General features: G+C 43.5%; 1 protein-coding gene across 1 annotated transcript in view; it reads left to right on the forward strand.

Annotated features, from left to right (window-relative positions):
- Positions 1–10,000, forward strand: part of LOC115143522 (copine-5-like) — a 372,435-nt gene that overhangs the window by 130,626 nt on the left and 231,809 nt on the right.

Genomic DNA, 10,000 nt, shown 5'->3' on the forward strand with positions numbered 1-10,000 from the left:
TGTCACCATTCCCTGTGTCAGTGTGTTACCATTCCCTGTGTCAGTGTGTTACCATTCCCTGTGTCAGTGTGTTACCATTCCCTGTGTCAGTGTATCACCATTCCCATAGTTGCCTATGTAATCAACGTTCCTCAATGTTCTGAACTTGGGAGTCTGTTCAGACAGGCCTGAGAACTCCTGAGCATCATAGCAGAAAGGACTTAGTCTCAGTACAATGATTCCATCACTATTCTATCTGTTATTACTCTACAACCCAGTGTCTCTGGAACAGATCTGTCCAGGCGGAAGTGAGGGAGGGAGAGGGAGATAACTAGAAAGAGAGAAAGAAAGAGAGACCCGAGAGAAGGAGAGAGAAAGATGAAACTGAGATGGAACAACAGTGACAGGAGAAAAGCTATGACACACATCCAAATGCCAAAATGATCAACAGCCTCTTCCATCTGCTGAACAGAATAACAAAAATAAAGCCCTTACTGATGGCCTGACATGGACTCTGCCTCCACAGGCTGTCAGGCTGGGACAACTATTGAGCACTATCAGAACACTGATCACTAGCTCTATTACTGCAATCAGTCTATTAAAACCCAGAACTCGACCCTGTTATACTGTCACAACCCAGAACTCTACCCTGTTATACTGTCACAACCCAGAACTCGACCCTGTTATACTATCACAACCCAGAACTCTACCCTGTTATACTGTCACAACCCAGAACTCTATCCTGTTATACTGTCACAACCCAGAACTCGACCCAGTTATACTGTCACAACCCAGAACTCTATCCTGTTATACTGTCACAACCCAGAACTCGACCCTGTTATACTGTCACAACCCAGAACTCTACCCTGTTATACTGTCACAACCCAGAACTCTACTCTGTTATACTGTCACAACCCAGACCTCTACCCTGTTATACTGTCACAACCCAGAACTCTACCCTGTTATACTGTCACAACCCAGAACTCTACCCTGTTATACTATCACAACCCAGAACTCTACCCTGTTATACTGTCACAACCCAGAACTCTATCCTGTTATACTGTCACAACCCAGAACTCTACTCTGTTATACTATCACAACCCAGAACTCTACCCTGTTATACTGTCACAACCCAGAACTCTATCCTGTTATACTGTCACAACCCAGAACTCGACCCAGTTATACTGTCACAACCCAGAACTCTATCCTGTTATACTGTCACAACCCAGAACTCGACCCTGTTATACTGTCACAACCTAGAACTCTACCCTGTTATACTGTCACAACTCAGAACTCTACCCAGTCATACTGTCACAACCCAGAACTCTACCCTGTTATACTGTCACAACCCAGAACTCTACCCTGTTATACTGTCACAACCCAGAACTCTACCCTGTTATACTGTCACAACCCAGACCTCTACCCTGTTATACTGTCACAACCCAGAACTCTACCCTGTTATACTGTCACAACCCAGAACTCTACCCTGTTATACTATCACAACCCAGAACTCTACCCTGTTATACTGTCACAACCCAGAACTCTATCCTGTTATACTGTCACAACCCAGAACTCGACCCTGTTATACTATCACAACCTGTTATAGAACTCTATCCTGTTATACTGTCACAACCCAGAACTCTGTCACAACCCAGAACTCTATCCTGTTATACTGTCACAACCCAGAACTCTACCCTGTTATACTGTCACAACCCAGAACTCTACCCTGTTATACTGTCACAACCCAGAACTCTACCCTGTTATACTGTCACAACCCAGAACTCTACCCTGTTATACTGTCACAACCCAGAACTCTACCCTGTTATACTGTCACAACCCAGAACTCTACCCTGTTTACTGTCACAACCCAGAACTCTATCCTGTTATACTGTCACAACCCAGAACTCTACCCTGTTATACTGTCACAACCCAGAACTCTACCCAGTTATGCTGTCACAACTCAGAACTCTATCCTGTTATACTGTCACAACCCAGAACTCTACCCTGTTATACTGTCACAACCCAGATCTCTACCCTGTTATACTGTCACAACCCATAACTCTATCCTGTTATACTGTCACAACCCAGAACTCTACCCTGTTATACTGTCACAACCCAGAACTCTATCCTGTTATACTGTCACAACCCAGAACTCTATCCTGTTATACTGTCACAACCCAGAACTCTACTCTGTTATACTATCACAACCCAGAACTCTACTCTGTTATACTGTCACAACCCAGAACTCTACCCTGTTATACTGTCACAACCCAGAACTCTACCCTGTTATACTGTCACAACCCAGAACACTACCCTGTTATACTGTCACAACCCAGAACTCTATCCAGTTATACTGTCACAACCCAGAACACTACCCTGTTATACTGTCACAACCCAGAACACTACCCTGTTATACTGTCACAACCCAGAACTCTACCCTGTTATACTGTCACAACCCAGAACTCTACCCTGTTATACTGTCACAACCCAGAACTCTATCCTGTTATACTGTCACAACCCAGAACTCTACCCTGTTATACTGTCACAACCCAGAACTCTACTCTGTTATACTGTCACAACCCAGAACTCTACCCTGTTATACTGTCACAACCCAGAACTCTACCCTGTTATACTGTCACAACCCAGAACTCTATCCTGTTATACTGTCACAACCCAGAACTCTATCCTGTTATACTGTCACAACCCAGAACTCTACTCTGTTATACTATCACAACCCAGAACTCTACCCTGTTATACTGTCACAACCCAGAACTCTACCCAGTTATACTGTCACAACCCAGAACTCTACCCTGTTATACTGTCACAACCCAGAACTCTACCCTGTTATACTGTCACAACCCAGAACTCTACCCAGTTATACTGTCCCATTGTGTCTGTCCCCGGTTCATGAAATGTGTTAATTAAAGGCAAGGCATTTTCTAGATTCTGCAACAACAAAAAATCCCCATATGTGGGAATTCTATAAGTGCCTCTGCTCAACTTTATGCCACTACGCAAATGCGATTATAGAGATCAATAGTCATAGAGTCTTTTTGTAGGCACTAACTCCGCCATGGCTCGTTGGTCAAAGCCTATGGGGAAATTAGTGGAGTTTTTGGATAAACGCTGAAAAGAAGGTCTGTGGTGAATACAGGCTTAGGATATCTGATACATTTTGTTCTATTTTGTGAATCTTTTAGCATTTCTGTAATCGGAAAAAGAGCATGAAGCACATAAGGCTTCATAGTTCATAAAGGTTGTGTGAACAGACTGATTCTTCAGAATTCATAAAGGTTGTGTGAACAGACTGATTCTTCATAGTTCATAAAGGTTGTGTGAACAGACTGATTCTTCATAGTTCATAAAGGTTGCGCGTACAGACTGATTCTTCATAGTTCATAAAGGTTGTGTGAACAGACTGATTCTTCATAGTTCATAAAGGTTGTGCGAACAGACTGATTCTTCATAGTTCATAAAGGTTGTGTGAACAGACTGATTCTTCATAGTTCATAAAGGTTGTGTGAACAGACTGATTCTTCATAGTTCATAAAGGTTGTGTGAACAGACTGATACTTCAGAATTCATAAAGGTTGTGTGAACAGACTGATTCTTCATAGTTCATAAAGGTTGTGTGAACAGACTGATACCTCATAGTTCATAAAGGTTGTGTGAACAGACTGATTCTTCATAGTTCATAAAGATCGCGTGAACAGACTGATTCTGTATTAACAAAACGTATAAGATCTCCCAAACCTGTGTTAACCTCAGACCTTATTTTCGGTGTTTATCTCAAAACCCTTTTCTTTCCCCATAGGAATTGCTGACGAACCAGAAGTCACTCATTTTGGGGTCTTAGGACTACAAACTGGTCTTAAGACTACAAACTGGTTATAGGACTACAAACTGGTCTTAAGACTACAAACTGGTTATAGGACTACAAACTGGTCTTAAGACTACAAACTGGTTATAGGACTACAAACTGGTCTTTAAACTACAAACTGGTTATAGGACTACAAACTGGTCTTAAGACTACAAACTGGTTATAGGACTACAAACTGGTCTTTAGACTACAAACTGGTTATAGGACTACAAACTGGTCTTAAGACTACAAACTGGTTATAGGACTACAAACTGGTCTTAAGACTACAAACTTGTTATAGGACTACAAATTGGTTATATGACTACAAACAGGTTATAGGACTACAAACTGGTTATAGGACTACAAGCTGGTTATAGGACTACAAACTGGTTATAGGACTACAAACTGGTTATAGGACTACAAGCTGGTTATAGGACTACAAACTGGTTATAGGACTACAAGCTGGTTAAAGGACTACAAGCTGGTTATAGGACTACAAACTGGTTATAGGACTACAAACTGGTTATAGGACTACAAGGTGTGTATGTGTGTGTTTGTTTCACACAATCTTGTCTAACTAACCTTGTGTTTAACCTTTTTTAGACTAATCAAGTCAGTTAAGAACACATTTTTATTTACATTTATTTACAATGACGGTCTACCCCCCCCCCGGCCAAACACTCCCCTAACCCGGAAGGTTGCAAGTTCAAACCCCTGAGCTGACAAGGTACAAATCTGTCGTTCTGCCCCTGAACAGGCAGTTAACCCACTGTTCCTAGGCCGTCATTGAAAATAAGAGTTTGTTCTTAACTGACTTGCCTAGTTAAATAAAGGTAAAAAAAAAAAAACTTGACCCTAATTCCTAAACCCCCTAGAAATACAATCTTTCCTTGTGGGGATTAACAAAATGTCCCCAGTTGGTCACCGCAAGTATAGTCCAAAACCCCTTAAGGTCAATGCCCCACATCAATCGAATTAGCATAATACAAAAATCCCCAAAATAATCTGTCAGTTTAAGATAGAAATATAATATATTGTTGCATTGGATACGTCTCAATCCACTGCATCTGCCTCAGTGGCTCTTCCTCATCTTGGGTGAAAGGTGACAGAGAGCGGTGTTTGTCAGACCATGAGAGACCCGAAAATCGGTCGTCTCACAAAATCGTCTGTAGTATCCAAACAGTTGATGGTAAGATGACTCTCACGAACACGACGGTGGTCTCTGTTTTTCTCTACGACCTCCACAAGTGTCAGGAGACTCATCTGAAGTTGGTTCTGCCAACCTCTGTCTGTCGTGTCCGAACCGTTTGGGTTACACACTAATATGACTCCTCTTTGTAAAGATGAGACTCTCTCGAACAGGTACATGTTGGTTGCCCACAGGCCTCACAAGACACGTTTCAATCTGTTGTTCCTTGTGAATCTGATATTCAAAATCAAACAGCTAAATTATCCTTGGTCTGACCCCTCCTCCTATAATGAACCTATAATGTCGCGGCTGCTACTGTCCTGCTGGAAACCACGTTAGAGACCTGTCGCTCCAGGTTACCAAATCATATCACATTTATTTATAAAGCCCTTCTTACATCAGCTGATGTCACTAAGTGCTGTACAGAAACCCAGCCTGAAACCCCACACAGCAAGCAATGCAGATGTAGAAGCACGGTGGCTAGGAAAAACTCCATTGTGTGTTTCACTCTGTTATCAACACCTGATCAACACCTTAGTATCAGTGTTGTTACCTTCAGCATTTCTGAGACTCGTCCTCCGTCGTCTCAACCGGTGTTCTGTGCTTTTACCCACCTGTGTAGCCCTTCAAAAGGTTTTACAGGTGTTTTCTTACACCGTATATATCAAAGGTCTCAGTGTGCTGATTTAGGATCAGTTCTGACTTTTAGATCACAATGAATAAGATTACATGGTCATGGAGAACCTGATCCTAGATCAGCACTATGACTGAATACTGGTCCTTTAGATCACATGGACAGGGAGGACCTGATCCTAGACCAGCTCTCTGACTGAATACTGGTCCTTTAGATGACATGGACAGGGAGGACCTGATCCTAGATCAGCACTATGACTGAATACTGGTCCTTTAGATCACATGGACAGGGAAGACCTGATCCTAGACCAGCACTCCTCCTCTGAGATGCTTGATATGTAGGGCCCCAGGTCTCCCTTGGGAAAAAATGGTTTTGTATTGATTGAAAATGCCACCAGGAGTATTTAAAAAGTAATCACACAGAATCACGTAGAATCTCAAATGGCAGAATCAATCACAGTTCAATTGGTATAGACATGAAGAGATGAATGCCGATGAGGAGGCGTTGTTCCCGTTACACAGCCATTCTGGAATTACTTTGTCAAGAGAAAATGGAGCTTCAATTATGTCAAATCAACAGCTATGGATGTTGTAAAAAATATATGTACTTTCTTTCTAAAATGAACAACAATGATCATCATCTGAATAGTTGAATTAACTTTTATTTTATTGGAATTCAGTTGTTCTTAAAGTCCTTCCTTCCCTGAACGGGGACTAAAATGTACCCAGCACTGACTCTTGGGGTGCCCCAAAATAGTACAATAGAACCCCTCTCTATTACCTATTTGTCCTCCAACTTCTGAGAATGGAGCAGTCTTGAATCACAGGAGAGGTTCTCGAGACATTTCATCTCGGTTATTCTTTATCCTCTGTACCGTTTATGTCTGGCTCTAAATGTCGTCTGACTGGGAGCCAGCCAAGCACCCGGTGTTGGGAGATTCATGTTTTATTGATGCGTTATCAGTGGAGATTTCTGACTTTCTGTCTCGCTCCTTCCCTTCTGCCCTATCTCTCACATTCCTTCTCTCTCTCTCCCCCATCTCTCTCTCCCCCATCTCTCTCTCCCCCATCTCTCTCTCCATCTCTCTCTCCACCATCTCTCTCTCCACCATCTCTCTCTCCCCCATCTCTCTCTCCACCATCTCTCTCTCCATCTCTCTCTCCACCATCTCTCTCTCCCCATCTCTCTCTCCCCCATCTCTCTCTCCATCTCTCTCTCCACCATCTCTCTCCACCATCTCTCTCTCCACCATCTCTCTCTCCATCTCTCTCTCCACCATCTCTCTCTCCACCATCTCTCTCTCCCCATCTCTCTCTCCCCATCTCTCTCTCCATCTCTCTCTCCACCATCTCTCTCTCCACCATCTCTCTCTCCACCATCTCTCTCTCCCCATCTCTCTCCACCATCTCTCTCTCCCCCATCTCTCTCTCCCCCATCTCTCTCTCCATCTCTCTCTCCACCATCTCTCTCTCCACCATCTCCCTCTCCCCCATCTCTCTCTCCATCATCTCTCTCTCCATTTCTCTCTCCACCATCTCTCTCCACCAATTCAATTCAAGGGGCTTTATTGGCATTGGAAACATGTGTTAACATTGCCAAAGCAAGTGAGGTAGATAATATACAAAAGTGAAATAAAAAATAAAAATTAACAGTAAACATTACACATACAGAAATTTCAAAACAATAAAGACATTACAAATGTCATATATTTTAACAATGTACAAATGGTTAAAGAACACAAGGGAAAATAAATAAGCATAAATATGGGTTGTATTTACAATGGTGTTTGTTCTTCACTGGTTGCCCTTTTCTCGTGGCAACAGGTCACAAATCTTGCTGCTGTGATGTCACACTGTGGAATTTCCCCCAGTAGATATGGGAGTTTATCAAAATTGGATTTGTTTTCAAATTCTTTGTGGATCTGTGTAATCTGAGGGAAATATGTATCTCTAATATGGTCATACGTTGGACAGGAGGTTAGGAAGTGCAGCTCAGTTTCCACCTCATTTTGTGGGCAGTGTGCACATAGCCTGTCTTCTCTTGAGAGCCAGGTCTGTCTACGGCGGCCTTTCTCAATAGCAAGGCTATGCTCACTAAGTCTATGTATAGTCAAAGCTTTCCTTAAGTTTGGGTCAGTCACAGTGGACAGGTATTCTGCCACTGTGTACTCTCTGTTTCGGGCCAAATAGCATTCTCTCTCTGGCTCTCCTTCCCTTCTCCCCCATCTCTCTCTCTCCATCTCTCACTTTTTCCTCCTCCTCCTTTTCCCTCTGTTTCTCAATCTGAATAATGAATGGATCAACAGAAATAGCTGTGAACAAGCTGCAGCCCACCCATTGGCACCAGCCTTTGGAGTCTACAGCATTCAACTATTGGGTCTCCACAGCGTACCGCCACCATTCTGCTCCCTCTCTACGCCGTTTCACTAACCTTCATAAACAACCACTTACAAAACATGTATATGTCTGTTCCAAATGACACCCTATCCCCTATGTAGTGCACTACTATTGACCAGGACCTATAGGGCTGTAGTGCACTACTATTGACCAGGGCCTATAGGGCTGTAGTGCACTACTATTGACCAGGACCTATAGGGCTGTAGTGCACTACTATTGACCAGGGCCTATAGGGCTGTAGTGCACTACTATTGACCAGGGCCTATAGGGCTGTAGTGCACTACTATTGACCAGGGCCTATAGAGCTGTAGTGCACTACTATTGACCAGGGCCTATAGGGCTGTAGTGCACTACTATTGACCAGGGCCTATAGGGCTGTAGTGCACTACTATTGACCAGGGCCTATAGGGCTGTAGTGCACTACTATTGACCAGGGCCTATAGGGCTGTAGTGCACTACTATTGACCAGGGCCTATAGGGCTATAGTGCACTACTATTGACCAGGGCCTATAGGGCTGTAGTGCACTACTATTGACCAGGGCCTATAGGGCTGTAGTGCACTACTATTGACCAGGACCTATAGGGCTGTAGTGCACTACTATTGACCAGGACCTATAGGGCTGTAGTGCACTACTATTGACCCTATTCCCTATGTAGTACATTACATTTGAACAATACACAATTTAACCACTGTTATGTGCTGTTTCGCCATACACTGCAGGCGTTTTACAGAACCAATGGAACTGCCTCCTAATTTGAAGGGATGTCCACATACTTTTGTATATTCAGTATAGTGTATATCTTGTGCTGTGTCTCTGTGCTGTGTCTCTGTGCTGTGTCTCTGTGCTCTGTCTCTGTGCTGTTTCTCTGTGCTGTGTCTCTGTGCTGTTTCGCCATACACTGCAGGCGTTTTACAGAACCAATGGAACTGCCTCCTAATTTGAAGGGATGTCCACATACTTTTGTATATTCAGTAAAGTGTATATACTTATATAATAATACAATTGTTCAGGGAAAAATATTTTGTTTAAGAAATAATATTTTTTTTCCCAAAAGATGTGTCAAAATTATTGGCACCCCTAAAGATTTTTAAGTAATAAAATAAAATGTTTTGAAATCTGCATGAACACAATAAAATAACAATAATGAGGCTATATACAGGGGGTACCAAATCAATGTGCGGGGGTACAGGTTAGTGGAGGTCATTTGTACATGTAGATCATTAATAGCGAGTAGCAGCAGTGTAAAAACAAAGGGGAGGGGAGGGTGTCAATGTAAATAGTCTGGGTGGCCATTTGGTTAGTTGTTCAGGAGTCTTATGACTTGGGGGTAGAAGCTGTTAAAAAGCCTTCTGGACCTAGACTTGGTGCTCCGGTACCGGTTGCCGTGCAGTAGCAGAGAGAACAGTCTATGACTTGGGTGACTGGAGTCTTTGTCAATTTTATGGGCCTTCCTCTGACACCGCCTGGTATAGGGGTCCTGGATGGCAGGAAGCTTGGCCCCAGTGATGTACTGGACCGTAGGCACTACCCTCTGTAGTGCCTTGCGGTCGGATTCCGAGCAGTTTCCATACCAGGCGGTGATGCTACCAGTCAGGATGCTCTCAAGGGTGCAGCTGTAGAGCTTTTTGAGGATCTGGGGACCAATGCCAAATCTTTCATCCCCCTATTTATCCCCCTCTTCATCCCCCACCTCATCCCCCATTTTTCCCGTTCCTACTGTCTCCACTCTCTTGCCAACTCACACCTTCCTCTCCCTTCCTCTCCCCTCTCTCTCTCTCTCTCTCTCCCTTCCTCCCTCTCTCTCTCCATCTCGCCCTACATCTCTCTACCCCTCTCTCCTCCCCTTTCTTCTCTCCCTTCCTCCCTTCCTCCCTTCCTCCCTATCTCCCTTTCTCTCTCTCTGTAGGGTAAGATGAGGTGATTAGTGGGCATTCTCTGCCT

This window comes from Oncorhynchus nerka, linkage group LG15 (assembly GCF_034236695.1).
Source record: "Oncorhynchus nerka isolate Pitt River linkage group LG15, Oner_Uvic_2.0, whole genome shotgun sequence".
NCBI lineage: Eukaryota > Metazoa > Chordata > Actinopteri > Salmoniformes > Salmonidae > Oncorhynchus > Oncorhynchus nerka.